The 13,651-nt window shown below is 34.0% G+C and overlaps 1 protein-coding gene across 1 annotated transcript in view; it reads right to left on the reverse strand.

Annotated features, from left to right (window-relative positions):
• Window positions 1–13,651, reverse strand: part of CAND1 (Cullin-associated NEDD8-dissociated protein 1) — a 125,008-nt gene that overhangs the window by 4,147 nt on the left and 107,210 nt on the right. The window contains exon 36 of the mRNA XM_051218094.1: window positions 1,723–2,590. The gene's annotated coding sequence lies outside the window, so the exon portion shown is untranslated. The remainder of the gene's footprint in view (window positions 1–1,722; window positions 2,591–13,651) is intronic.

Below are 13,651 nucleotides of genomic sequence, written 5' to 3' on the forward strand. Positions count from 1 at the left end.
TTGAGGAACAATTGTTCTGGCTAGTATAGCTCTATTGGTTCATCCTGATTGGCAAGCCCGATCACCACATCAATGTAGCAACAATGGTCGCGGGATAAAGCTAACATATATTACCGGATCACCTGGAGGGTCTAATATGTTTTAGCAAATCTGGAAGCCGTAATTATGAATCAATAAGTTACAATGTGAAATTAAACAGGTCATGAAGGATATACATATATGGTCACTACAGGGTTATTGAGCATTTCTAGGTACCTAATAGCTAGAGTGTGGCTTAAAAACGATGTTGACAGTTAGAATTTAGGGTTAGTTTATCCGTTGGATTATTCTTTATTCTATACTTAATATTAACTTGAATCATACTCTTAATCTTAAACCAAATCGAAACTCAATTGTAATCCTAGTTCGAAGTCCAACCTCAATTCCCTAGTAATCTAATGTTTTGCAAGCAATTTATCGATTATTAAATTCAATTGATGTTCAGAATTATAAACATGACGTAACAAGATTCTTTTGAATTTACCTCTATTTGATTGATTATTATTAAATAACACAGTGTTTTAACTTATTTAGGGTAATTCCTTATCAAATACTTGTCTCTATAGAAGTTAATCAAGATTTCAATGTTACTTTTTTGGATTTCACTTAGTCCACACCCACCCTCACCCCCACCCCCAACAAAATGGTATATAAGATTATGACAAAGTTTGTTAGCTTAGAGTTAATAGATTATTCAATTTATCAAGTATTTTGATTGGATTTTTCTCTTCTCAACTGATTAACAATTCAATATAAGAAGGAATTTTTGTGGATATTATAGTAATTTTAATAGTTGAGATCAATTGAGTCAATTGAAGCTAGACCATAATGGAAAACTTGGAAGCACTGGATAGCCGTTACTATGTAACTCCTCATCGGTGCACATCTAAGACCCCTCATGCGGTCCTTAGACTATGAACCTTTAGTTTTACGCTCAGATGCTTAACCTCTAGATCATTGAGTCAGTATCCGACGGTGTTGATGTCTAACTTTAATCAATCCACGATCTTGCGCAATCATTCATCGGTTGTCTGAAGTGGATACCTGTCTCTGCCCTCAAATGCCCTGGTACGGCCGAGTGTGAAAGAGTCAGCTCTCCCACTCGAAATTCTTTCACATGACCACGCCTATACAGCCTCTGCCAGGGAAGTTCTACTCACAGCCTTCTCGCACCATGGGGTATTGTTTACGAAACTGAGAGGACGAAAATCGAATGTCCGATAGGAGCTTTAACCAGGTTGGTGGACACGGAGAGTCCACCTAGGGGTGTTGGAAAACTATCATTCCAAACCAATGGTGCACATAAGCTCCAGAATCCTCAGGGAACAAATGACGTATGAACCAATCGTTGGTCACCGGCTATCATGGGACTGCATCTCCTTACGATGCTCCACTGCCTTGTGGATCAGACGTTTAGGTTAAAGGCTTCGGGTGTGGTCCTTTAAGAAAACCACCTGCTTCGGTTTAAGCATCCGGGCAGTATCCCAGCCCTCATACAAATCAAATGAGATTTGTGTGGCGCATATGTATTTGGTGCCCCCTTGTACCAGTATATATGTGTTCAAATAATAATAATAATAATAATAATAATAATAATAATAATAATAATAATAATAATAATAATAAATAAATAAATAAATAAATAAATAAATAAATAAGTAAATAAATAAATAAATAAGATACCTATCACTACCTGATACCGAGTGGATACCCCTGATCATGGCTTCACACTTTTTATTGTTGTTACATTTTAATCGTATGATATACTTTGACTTATGATTTACAAATCAAATGGAAAAATTATCATAGTCCTTTTTATTTGTTTTTTTCTTCTTCTTATTCAATAAGTAATGGAAACAAAAAGAATAAAAGAAAACATACACACATGTTGTTCCTACTCGAAATTGTTTTTTTAAATATATAAATAGTTAATTACTTATGAAAAATAAATCCCTTAGTAACTGTTCTTCTTCTTTTTCTAAATGTACTTCTGTTATATTTGACTTATTACAGTCATGATCGATTGTATCATTCCATTGTTCATCTTGTTCATTTTGACAATTACTACTTGGATAAAACTGATCATCATCATCATAATAATAATAATTAGTATTAATATGATCATATTGTTCTTGTTCATTCGTTTGTTTAAAATATGGTTGATTGTTTCTGATGAATTGACTTTCTTGTTGATATGGTTTTGATAGAAATGTTCGTGTTTGTTTCATTATTTGATTATTATTATTATTATTATTATTCATGGTAATATTCAAATGTTTACATGTATACATTGAAGTGTATTGTTTACCATATGGATTCACTTTATTTTGTATTGAATTAGATAAGTGATTATCTTGGAATGTTCCATTCATTAATTGAATTATTGATTCTAATTCCTTATCTGAATTTATTTCAATGATAGATTCATCCTGCTGTTGTTGTCGTCTTTGTCCTTGGATTAATTTACAATGTGGTAAAGATTTACTAATCAATTCAATAAATCCAGTTTCTTTTTCATCATCTTCTGGAAGTGAAATTCTTGTTTTGTCTGCTGTAAAAAGGTATGAAAGATATAAGTGAAATTAGCCCACTTGTTAAGCCTTGTCGATTGGACGCTATATTCGTTCCTAATCTATTCTGATAACCCGCACGCTAGAACTATACAGCGACCTGAACACCAGAAAGAAGACGCAAAAGTATGAGAGAGACACTTTACTCCAAGGCTCGTTATTGTACAGAAAAAAATGGGTATTTATAGATGTTAACGTTTGTTAAATCAACATCATATTTCGGCCAATCCGTTAGCGACATATTATGCTACTGACCAATAGTAGCACGCCACGTTGTAATTCTAGAATGCCCCATCATGCTCTGATTGGCTAGGACTCTTCGGTTCCTTTTGGGCCTCTGGAGGCTCCGTTGAAGTTTTTCAAAAGTCGACTCAGCACCACTCTCTCTTAGTTTCAATGAATAAAAATGTTATAACTAGAGTTTAGATTCTAAATATGCCGCGTACAACTTGAGCACTCGAACGCTAGAACACTGTCAAGTTGAAAATGAGAAGATAGAAGACAAATGAAAGGAATGTTATTCCAAGTAGTGTCAGTTATGGTACAAAACTGTCAGGTATTTATAGTTCTGAGTAAAAACGAAATTCTCATTGTAGTTAATCAATCCACACACACATAGGGGGTTATTAGCATCTGTCCAATAGGGAAGTTACACGTAGGAATTCTGGAATATTCTTCCAAAAGATGATTAGATGGAATATCTTCGGCTCTTTCTGAGCTTGTTCAAGTTTCCTCGAGTTCACCCGTGGACTTTTCTCACAAAAAATTATTTATTCAGAATTTACCATTTACAAATTAGTTTATTTAAAATTAAGAAATTGGTTTATATCATAATCATCATTATGAAGCTCTACAGTATTAAATTCATAGATTCTTGGCTACTGAATTAATAAACTAATATCAAATCGAAGTTTAACGTAACGTTATATCACTTGTTTTAGTAGATATAGTACATGCATTAGATGATAGACTATGGATCAGTAGTTAAGATTACATCCCAGTAATCATTTACCATCTGGTAACTTATTCACATATTCAATTTAGATAATAAGAGAGAAAAATTGACAACAGCTTCCTGTAATACGAAACTATTTGACCTAAACAAAGACTTATAGAAGTTTTAGATGTGTCGTTTTAATGAATATCAATAATCATGTGTACCTTTGATATAAGACACATTATTGATTTTGTGTTTCAATCTATCTAAACCTATAAGATCAAAAAATGAACTAGTTTAGATCAATTGTCATATTCTATCATTATTCATAAGACATTATTTACTTTTAAATATCAGGTACAAATTTGTATAAAACTATATTTTAGGGATGAATTTAAAACAACTGCAATCAATTTCCAAAAAGTTCTTAACCATTCCCAAGCACCTCCAGGTTGTATTTCCTTATTTCTGCAGCAATTTGGAAGACTATCCCAGTCTCCCACATTGTAACAGCATTCCATGTACCTAAATAAATGGTTGCTCTGATTGTCAAAGGGGCATGAGCCTCGTGAATTCTGAAGGAACTCGGCTTTCATCACGAGGCGTCATAACTCTTCTAAATGAAGACCTTCTGACTCCCAAGGCAGAATTTAAATGGTTTGAATAATCTTTTTGTGGTTAGCGTTTTTTTAGCAAGTTAGTTTTCTGCGGGATGGGGTCGCTAACCCCATGTCCAACCCTCCTCGTTTATCCAGGCTTGGGACCGACAGCAGCCCCAGATGCGCTCCAGGCGGAGTTGTCCAGACACTATCAGCAACAGCCTACTGTGGGAGAGAACAAACCAAATTCCAGTGGAGGAAGAAATCAGGGAGTGGATAGGACACATATTGAGGGAAGCACCCAACTGCGTCACAATGCAAGTCCTCACATGGAATCCATAAGGCGAAAAAGAGAAGAGGAAGACCAAAGAACATATTACGCCGGGAAATGGAAATAGACATGGGAAAAATGAACAAGAATTGGATGGAACTAGAAAAAAAGGCCTAAGACAGAGTGGTTTGGAGAATGCTGGTTGGCTGCCTATGCTCCATTGGGAGTAACAGGCGCAAGTAAGTAAATTAGTTAGTTAGCTAGTTATTTTTAACCATTCATAAAAAAATCCGTTTATTAATGGATAGTCCATGGAAAAAGGAAACAATAATATTGGAAATCGCAAACCGATTTTACTTCATTCTATTATTTATAAATATCTTTTTTTTTAATAGGCTACTCTGTTTCTAAATCGAAAAAAGAAATGATGACATATAAACTTGTACTTATGGATATAAACTGTTCATATTTTCGAACCATTAAAAGATCACAAAAAGATTTTTAACAATTCCTGGATTGTTTCTAACTAGGGTTAGGTGTTTAAGATAAAGCTTAGGGATTTTAATCACTCATTAACATCAGTTATAATGTCATATTGTTCTGAGTGTTGTATGAATTTCACTCAAAAATACAAGAGTCATTGTCTGATTAGTTCAACCATAAAATGTTATGTCATCAGGATTTTGGAATAGTGTAAATTGGCTTATAAATTATCTATAGAGACTAAATCCTAAAATTTAGTAAGTTTAATATTCAACCACTGAAGCTTAGGGTAATTATCACTAAGCCAGGATGCATACAGTTCAGCACCAAGCCAGGTGTATGCATCATTAAGTTTAATACTATCATACATCATTTCTTATTATCATTTAAAACGTTTTTTGACTTACACTTACAAGGTAATTTTACTGATTGTTATTACAAAGAAATTGAATTTTGTGTAAAAACCTTAAAGTCACTTTTTCAATCTTGATTAGTTTGATCTCAAAAGTATACCATTGACTTAAACTTGAATCATATGATATCATAATGGTAAATTTCAACAAACTATTTCTGCGATGTATACTACTTATGTTCGTCAACAGACATAAGTAGTATGTAACATCAACTGGAAATGAAAAACTTAGCAATAAAAGGCCAAGAAGATAAATTGAATAGAATAGAAGAGAAAATAGAAACGAATTATGAATTGGATAAATCATACAGAATATGAAGGACAAATGATAAAATTTTACAAATGAAGTATACGATGTATATTTCTTATATTTTACTAAGATGGTCTGTAACATAAACAGTCGTCCCTGTTGTGTCTTTAAACCCGTCTTTTTATTACATGATTTATTTGCCAATCGAAATACGACTTATTCAATCTTATTACTGTACTAAACCAATGACGTCCGGTCGATATGAGCGGCCTACCGTTCTTATTGGTCTTTTGTTCGCCTAGCCCATCCACTTGAGTCCAGAACGCCAATAACAGCTTCTACTATGTAATTCGTGTATTTCAAACATACTTGGTTTATATATCAGCCAAAAAGTGACTGTGAACGTGGGGTGACGGTAATTAATAAACTGAACATAACTTAAGAATAGTAAATCGAATAATAATGATCTATAGATTAAAATGAAGCTTATAATAAGAGAAATATGAATATACAAGAATATATATATATATATATATATATATATATATATATATATAAATTCATTAATAGCTCTCAGAAGTTCAGTCAGTCAGCTACAACGTAAAAGCAGGCACATATGTGCGTCAGTTCAAGTTGCCATACCTCACCACATTAGCACAACAAGGTGAACACCCGATTCATAGAAGTAGTTAATTCAATGGTGGTAATATATAAAAGAAAGATTGCATATAATGATACAGTACAGGAAGAAAGAATTAGTTCGTAGAAAGAAAGATATGAAGTGATTTTATCTCTTAGTTTAAAGGAAGACAAAGTGTTAGATGGTGGTTAGAGGTAGTCAACAGGAAATCCTGGACCCAGGTTTCGTGCTACTATGCACTCGTCAGTAAGATGTACCTGTAATCTTGAGGGAACTGGTACTCCTTGACGGATTCCCTCTCGCGTCACTCAGCTTCACAGTCAGAGACGTTACCATTGGGCTATCCGGGCCGCGACCGACCTCCTGTAGGACTGAGATTTAATCACAATTGATTATCGATTGGTGGTGATCAGTGTCATGTGTGTCAAGTCCTTCTTAGTGCAGATCGAATGCTATCGATCAAGTTGCAATGTGGTCACTAGTCAAGGTGATTCGACATTGCGTGCACTATGTTGAGATAAGGTGGTGGTTGGAGGTAGTCAACAGGAAATCCTAGACCCGGGTTTCGGGCTCAACAGGATTCGATCTGCGCTAAGGAGGACTTAACACACATGACAATTATCACCACATAGTGATCAATCAATTATGAAGACAAAGAGTGTATACACATACGACATTGTGATCGATTTTGAGCCATGTCACCCAGAATCCTCAACCATTGATTAAGATAGTCACGTGAACCCCAATCAAATAGTCTGCATATACCAGCCAACATGGCTTAGACTACAAGTTAGTGATTTCAACCATGAATGTCACGTTTTGGTTTGATCGCCTCATAATTAAATCTTCACTAGGATAATAACAATCCCTATTTAATTTCTCATTTATTATATATCTATCTTACTAATATATATATATATATCTACGGTTAATTAGATCATTTAATTAAAAAAAGAAAGACAGATACTAAATAAAGAATAGTTAATTGATTTATTTATGTTATTCATGTCCTAAATTCAGATTTACCAGACTTTTTTTTCATCATACTATAAATCACACATCCATCTATCCATCTATCTATGTATCTATGCCTAGATAAAACATGCTCTCTCTCTCTCTCTCTAAAAAAAAAAGGGAATATTCACATCACATTATTATTTTTCTTTTTTTTTTTAGAAAAAATCATATGACTCATTCATTTTGTCATTCATTTAATCATGATCGAATAAATTTGATACACGTGATCGACTGCCTGACCATCATCAATTAATCGATCGAACGATCGATCGACTAATCAATTCATTAATTAATTGATTGACTGAATGACTGACTGACTGACTATTAGGCTAATTTTAGTTATACACTTGAATTTGAATTTATTATTATTATTATTATTATCATCAAAAAAAGGATACATGAATACATACATTGATAGCTGACTGGGTTATAATAATAATAATAATAATAATAATAATAATAATAATAATAATAATAATAATAATAAATTATTGATTTTTAATATTTAATGAAATAAACACAATAGTATAATGGAATTGTTAGCACAATTCATTGTGTATTCTAATCATATGATTGATTGATTGATTGAATAACGAAGCACTATATACATAGTAGATCGATAAAAACCAAGATAGTGCACATAACAACTATACATTAGTATAAATCCATTTGATATTGTTGTTTATTTGAATCTTCCTATTGATGTTTTAGGACTGTAATTAATCAGTTTGTTATTGGTATATGTGTATATACGATGGGTATTGTGCTTTCATATATTGCTTGAATTCATAAGAATTATAAGTAAAGATGAATAATGACTAGCAGTGGAATTCAGAATGTGCGTTTCATCCTATTTGGGACTTGTCAGTCAGTCAGTTACAACGTAGGACCAGGCAAATATATGCATCGGTCCAAGTTGCCATACCTCATTAACACAACAAGATGGACACCGGATTCATAAAGGTAGTTAATTCAGAGGTGGTGGATTAAAACGCCACTCTATTGCATAAGGTGGTAGATGTTTGGATTCAGTGAATAAGGTGATGGTATTTGAAGCCAACTGTACTAGGTTGAAGTCCTACAGTAAACATCAACTTTCAAGTGTTGTAGGTACATCCAGCTGACGAATCCCAAATAGGATGAAACACGCGTCCTGGATTTCACTGCTAGCCACTATTCATCTTTGCTTATCATTCAGTAGTATATTGGCTGCAGGATGAGGAAAAATATAATTTAAAGGGAAAAAAATAAGCTATAACCCATTTAATCATCATAAACGTAATCATAACAATTTATGCAAAAAAGAATAGTACTGACATTATGTGAAATGATTTTAATAACTCGTCCAGTTGAATCTATGATCTAGACTACCATTGAGAGCCTAAAAGTATCGGACGACCGTTTCGTCCCAGTATGGGACTCCTCAGAAGTGTGCATTTATGATCCTGCACGTGAGATCGGAATCCAGGAATTTCACTCTTAATAAATATTCAACAACCTCCGCAACCTCATACAAAACATTATCATGTGCTAACTAGTGAATAAATTCAAAGTGCAACTCCTGAAGATCTAGTGACAAGCCATAGACAGTGGAGTCCAATTCTTGTCAGGTATGGGGCAGTTATTCACCTCAGGTAATGGATGAAGAGTTTCAAAAGGACAGTGGATTGCCTGAAGACAGACATTAACACCATTGGATGCCGGCTCAATGGTCTAGAGATTAAATATCTGAGCGCGAGACTAAAGGTTTGTGGTTTTAAAGACCGTGTATGGGGTCTTGGATGCGCACTGGTGAGGAATCACATACTAGAACGAAATGTCTGTTCAGTGATTCCAGACTTTTAATGGTGATCTAACATTGATCGGTCCATGATATCAATAAAAACTCAAAAATCTCCACAACTCTACACTGTGAATACATGATTTACATCACAAACTGATCATAGTTAGACATTAAGTGAAAATTAGAAAGCATTGAGTAGCTGTATCGTCCCAGTGTTGGGCACCTCGATGGTCGTGTAGATCCATCAATCCGACGGGCAGTGAATTAAAGCAAGACCTTCAGGTCTATTTTCAAGGTTACACCTTAAGACCACTGAACTGTATTATGTTCAGTGGTAGAACCAATGAATTCAAGACCTGTAACAGTTAAATCTATAGCATATGAACGAGATAAAAATAATCAATAGAACAACTGTTAGATTTCTGCGCAAAATTCTAAAGAAGTAGTAAAAATAACTTTAAGTATTGCTTCGAACGTTTACAATGAGAATGAAACATGTTTTTGCAATCATAGTGTAAAAATAACGGTTTGAGTGTATCAATTATTTCAGCTATTCTCTGTAGATTCCATATGATACACAAGTCGACTCCAACATTAAGTTGTTACACCAAATAATGGATTTTGACACAAGCTGTGACCAAGAATTATGTGTAGACTCTAAAAAAAAACCTATTTGAACTGTTACAAGTATTTGAGAAGACCACGCGCATATGTGCATCAGTTCAAGTTGCCATACCTCACCACATTAGCACAACAAGGTGAACACCCGATTCATAGAAGTAGTTAATTCAATGGTGGTAATATGTAAAAAAAATTGCATATAACGATATAATACACGAAGAAAGAATTAGTTCATGGAAAGAAAGGTATAAAGCAATTTTAATCTCATAGTTTAAAAGAAGACAGAGAGTGTATACTCCATTATGATCGATTCTGAGCCATGTCACCAACACTCTCCAACCATTGCTTACGATAGTCACGCGGACCCCAACGTCTAACAGCACTCAACACTACTAGAATGAATAATCGGCAATTATTGAACTAATCAAGTTTGACTACAATTGAGTTATGAATAGGTTGTTCAATTTTCATATTTAAGAAGAAAAAAATCTGAGGTAAGTTATTTAGAACAAATGGATAGTGGATAACAGTGAAACCTAGGATGTACGTTTCGTTCTTTTTGGAACTCGTCAGCTGAATGTGTTTGTTTTTTAAAGTCCATATTTACGTTGTGAATTCAACGCACCAACTTTCGTTTCAAACATCAGCGCTTTATCCATCGAATTACTGACTCAGAGAGCCATCAGCTTGTTCAACGGGTCCGACACTTATATCATTATTCAAATGCTCACTATATATATATATATATATATATATATATATATATATATATATATATATATATATATATATATAGACAAGTAGACGGTTAGACAGAGATTCATTGCTTGACAGACGGATGCATACCAGATAAATAGACAGATTGATGAACGTATAGACATATGGGTAAAGACAGAGACAAACCGACAGGTAGATAGATAAGTAGACCGGTGAAATTGTGTGCGACTACTGGTTGTCAAAATGAAATCGTATAACTATTTCTGCACTTCCGTAGCTTGGATTCCTACAATGATTATGGTGAAAGCATTCACTGATATCTATCTATGTATGAATGTCAACTTGATAATATCAAATAGTGAATTCATACATAAACTGATCAATCTTGTCCTAGAAACGAATAAAAACAACAGGGAATTTTTCAAGCTTATAATAATCATCAGGTATTGAATAAAAGACAATGATTATGATCTAATGAATGATTAAATTTTTTTTGTCTTGGTTCAATAAGTACTGAATCTTCACTGTCGTTGAAGTTAAGAATTGATCCAGACTAGGCAACCATTGAAAGCAATGAAATACTGGACAGCGAAGATGGATATTGGCTAGGAGTGGAATTCAGGATGCGCGTTTCGTCCTATTTGGTACTAGTCAGCTAGATATGCCTGCATCCCCGACTTGTTGATGTTCACACCGGAACTCGAACCCAGTACCGTTCACTTCAAACGCCATCGTGTTATCCACTTAGCTACTAAGTCCTCAGAGCTACCTGCTTGTGTAATGGGGTGAGGTTTAAATTCACCTAGCCAACATGATATTGATCAATTACAGTTCTAAATAACCATGAGAATATACAAATAAAACAACATTCAGTGAATTTAAATACTGGACAGTTTTGTTTCATTCTACAATCTTCTCTGTAATTTGAAAAAAAAAAATTCACTACTTTAAATAATAAATTAAACTGTAACTTACAATTTGATTTCCATTCAATAGTAGTAATAGTCATTATCTAATATTAATGACACTGGTTTAATAAGGTCATATAGACTGTGTGTAGGTTAGTTTTCTTTTTCTTTCTTTCTCTCTCTCTCTCTCTCTCTCTCTCTCTCTCTGTTTCTTTGTGGTGATAATCTCTACGTAGTGCAAACACTATTCATGTTAATATTGTTTAATATCTTATTAGGATTGAATAACAATCTAATTCTGATAAACGTATAACGAATGCATAATCTAAGGACAGTTATATATCTATATATGTATATATGAGCATTATTGTAAGTAACTTATCACTGGTATATAATAGATCACAAGGTCTATCTATAATGGTGTTGTTTTGAACACTATAGTTTTTTGCATACAATTTATTATTCATTGAGTAATGACAATAATCATCATATTTGTTTAATGGTTTTAGTGATCATTGAAATCTATTGATTAAAGTGCAATATGATCATCAATTTGAAAGTTTATAGCACCGTATACACTGTGTTGATGGTTGGTAAAGAGCAAAGGAACAATTTTTAAACCATTAGAATGTAATATGATGATCTGTTTTATGGTTTCCGATTGATGTTGTCTGATCTTTAAAACTTTCCAGATCAAATCAAAGAATGAATTGAAAATATTTTATACAAATAAGTTTAAGTGAGAAGTTATTGTGAACAAATTAAATTAGAATAGTGTTATGACAAAGATGGACATTAACGTTAAGAAACTATATAATAAGAATGATCAAGAATTATATTCTAAGAACACTTTGATCTTACGAATAGACTTGAATGTTAATAGTCTCTATTTAGTTAGATATAAGGAAGTATTGATTAATAAAACAATATTTTATAGATTTTGAATGACGGTCGTGCATCATCACGCGTTGATTGAACTTGGGGATGATTGGAAGAAAGTTAGGCGCGGCCAAACCAAAACGTGGCATTAGTCCACAAAGTCACTAACTTCTAGTCTGAGCCATGTTGTTGGCAGATGTAGATTACTTGGTTGGGGTCCGCGTGACTATCGTAAGCAATGGTTGGAGACTCTTGGTGACATGGCTCAGAATCGATCACAGCCGAGTGGGTGTATACACTCTTTATCTGCCCTTAAACTATGAGATTAAAATCGTTTCATATCTTTCTTTATACGAACTAATTCTTTCTTCCTGTACTGTATCATTATATGCAATCTTTCTTTTATATATTACCACCATTGAATTAACTACTTCTATGAATCGGGTGTTCACCTTGTTGTGCTAATGTGGTGAGGTATGGCAACCTGGACCGATGCACATATGTGCCTGGTCCTACGTTGTAGATGACTGACTGGTTGTTGATTGAACTTAGACATATGAACCGCTGAATCACGACTTAGTGGTCTATTGCTTCTTTGTTTTTAGTAGCTGTTTAACAATGTCATGTTTGTGATATGAACTATACAGACCAACGATTTCCACAGCACTTTATGATAACTAGAAGAAAACCTGATGGAATTTGAAAAATGTTTAGACTACAACTGTTACTCTCAAACAAAGCTTTGATAAGTGTCGAAAGCCACCAATGAAAATAAATCGAAAGTTGCTCCAATCAGTAGAAATCCAATACTAACCATTACTTAAAACTGAAGGAGATAATGCTGAAAGGACAGTCAGTAGAAAGGAAGAATACAATATCGGTTAATATCCTTTTTAAAGCTAAGTCATTGGAATAAAATGGAATTTGACTCAACATATTTTGGAATGCTATAGCAGTATATTATTTCATTAAAATCATGAACCCATCTGAGTTACACAACCATTGAAAACCTGGCAGTAATGGACAGACGTTTCATCACAGTATGAGACTCCTCACCAGAGAGCATCCACGACTCCAGAAAGGGGAATCGAGTCTAGGACGTCTGGTCTAACGTGCGAACGCTTAACCTCTAGACCACTGAACCAGTATTAATGTTTTTGAGATGGTGGAGAAGATTTGTAGCTCAGGTGGATGATTTTGATGGAGTTTTGTTCTCTGAGCTGTCGTTCTTCTGAACGACATCATCAGCACAAACTTCAGATAGAACCAGTATTAATGTTTAACTGAACTGTGATCCATCATTAATAAAGTATAACTTCAATCAACAATCTTTCATTGTCTTAATGGGTAACTGCCTCACACCCGACACGGTTTCGCTCCACTGGTCACGACCTCTCATGGGAATTCTGGAAGTTGGTCACTTAGTGAGCACATGTTAACTGTGGGGATTGTTGAATCTCATTGAAATCACTATTTAGGAGTATCACAACCGGATGAAACGGTCATTCAGTGCTTCCAGGTTTTC

The sequence above is a fragment of the Schistosoma haematobium genome, chromosome 7, assembly GCF_000699445.3.
Source record: "Schistosoma haematobium chromosome 7, whole genome shotgun sequence".
NCBI classification, from domain to species: domain Eukaryota; kingdom Metazoa; phylum Platyhelminthes; class Trematoda; order Strigeidida; family Schistosomatidae; genus Schistosoma; species Schistosoma haematobium.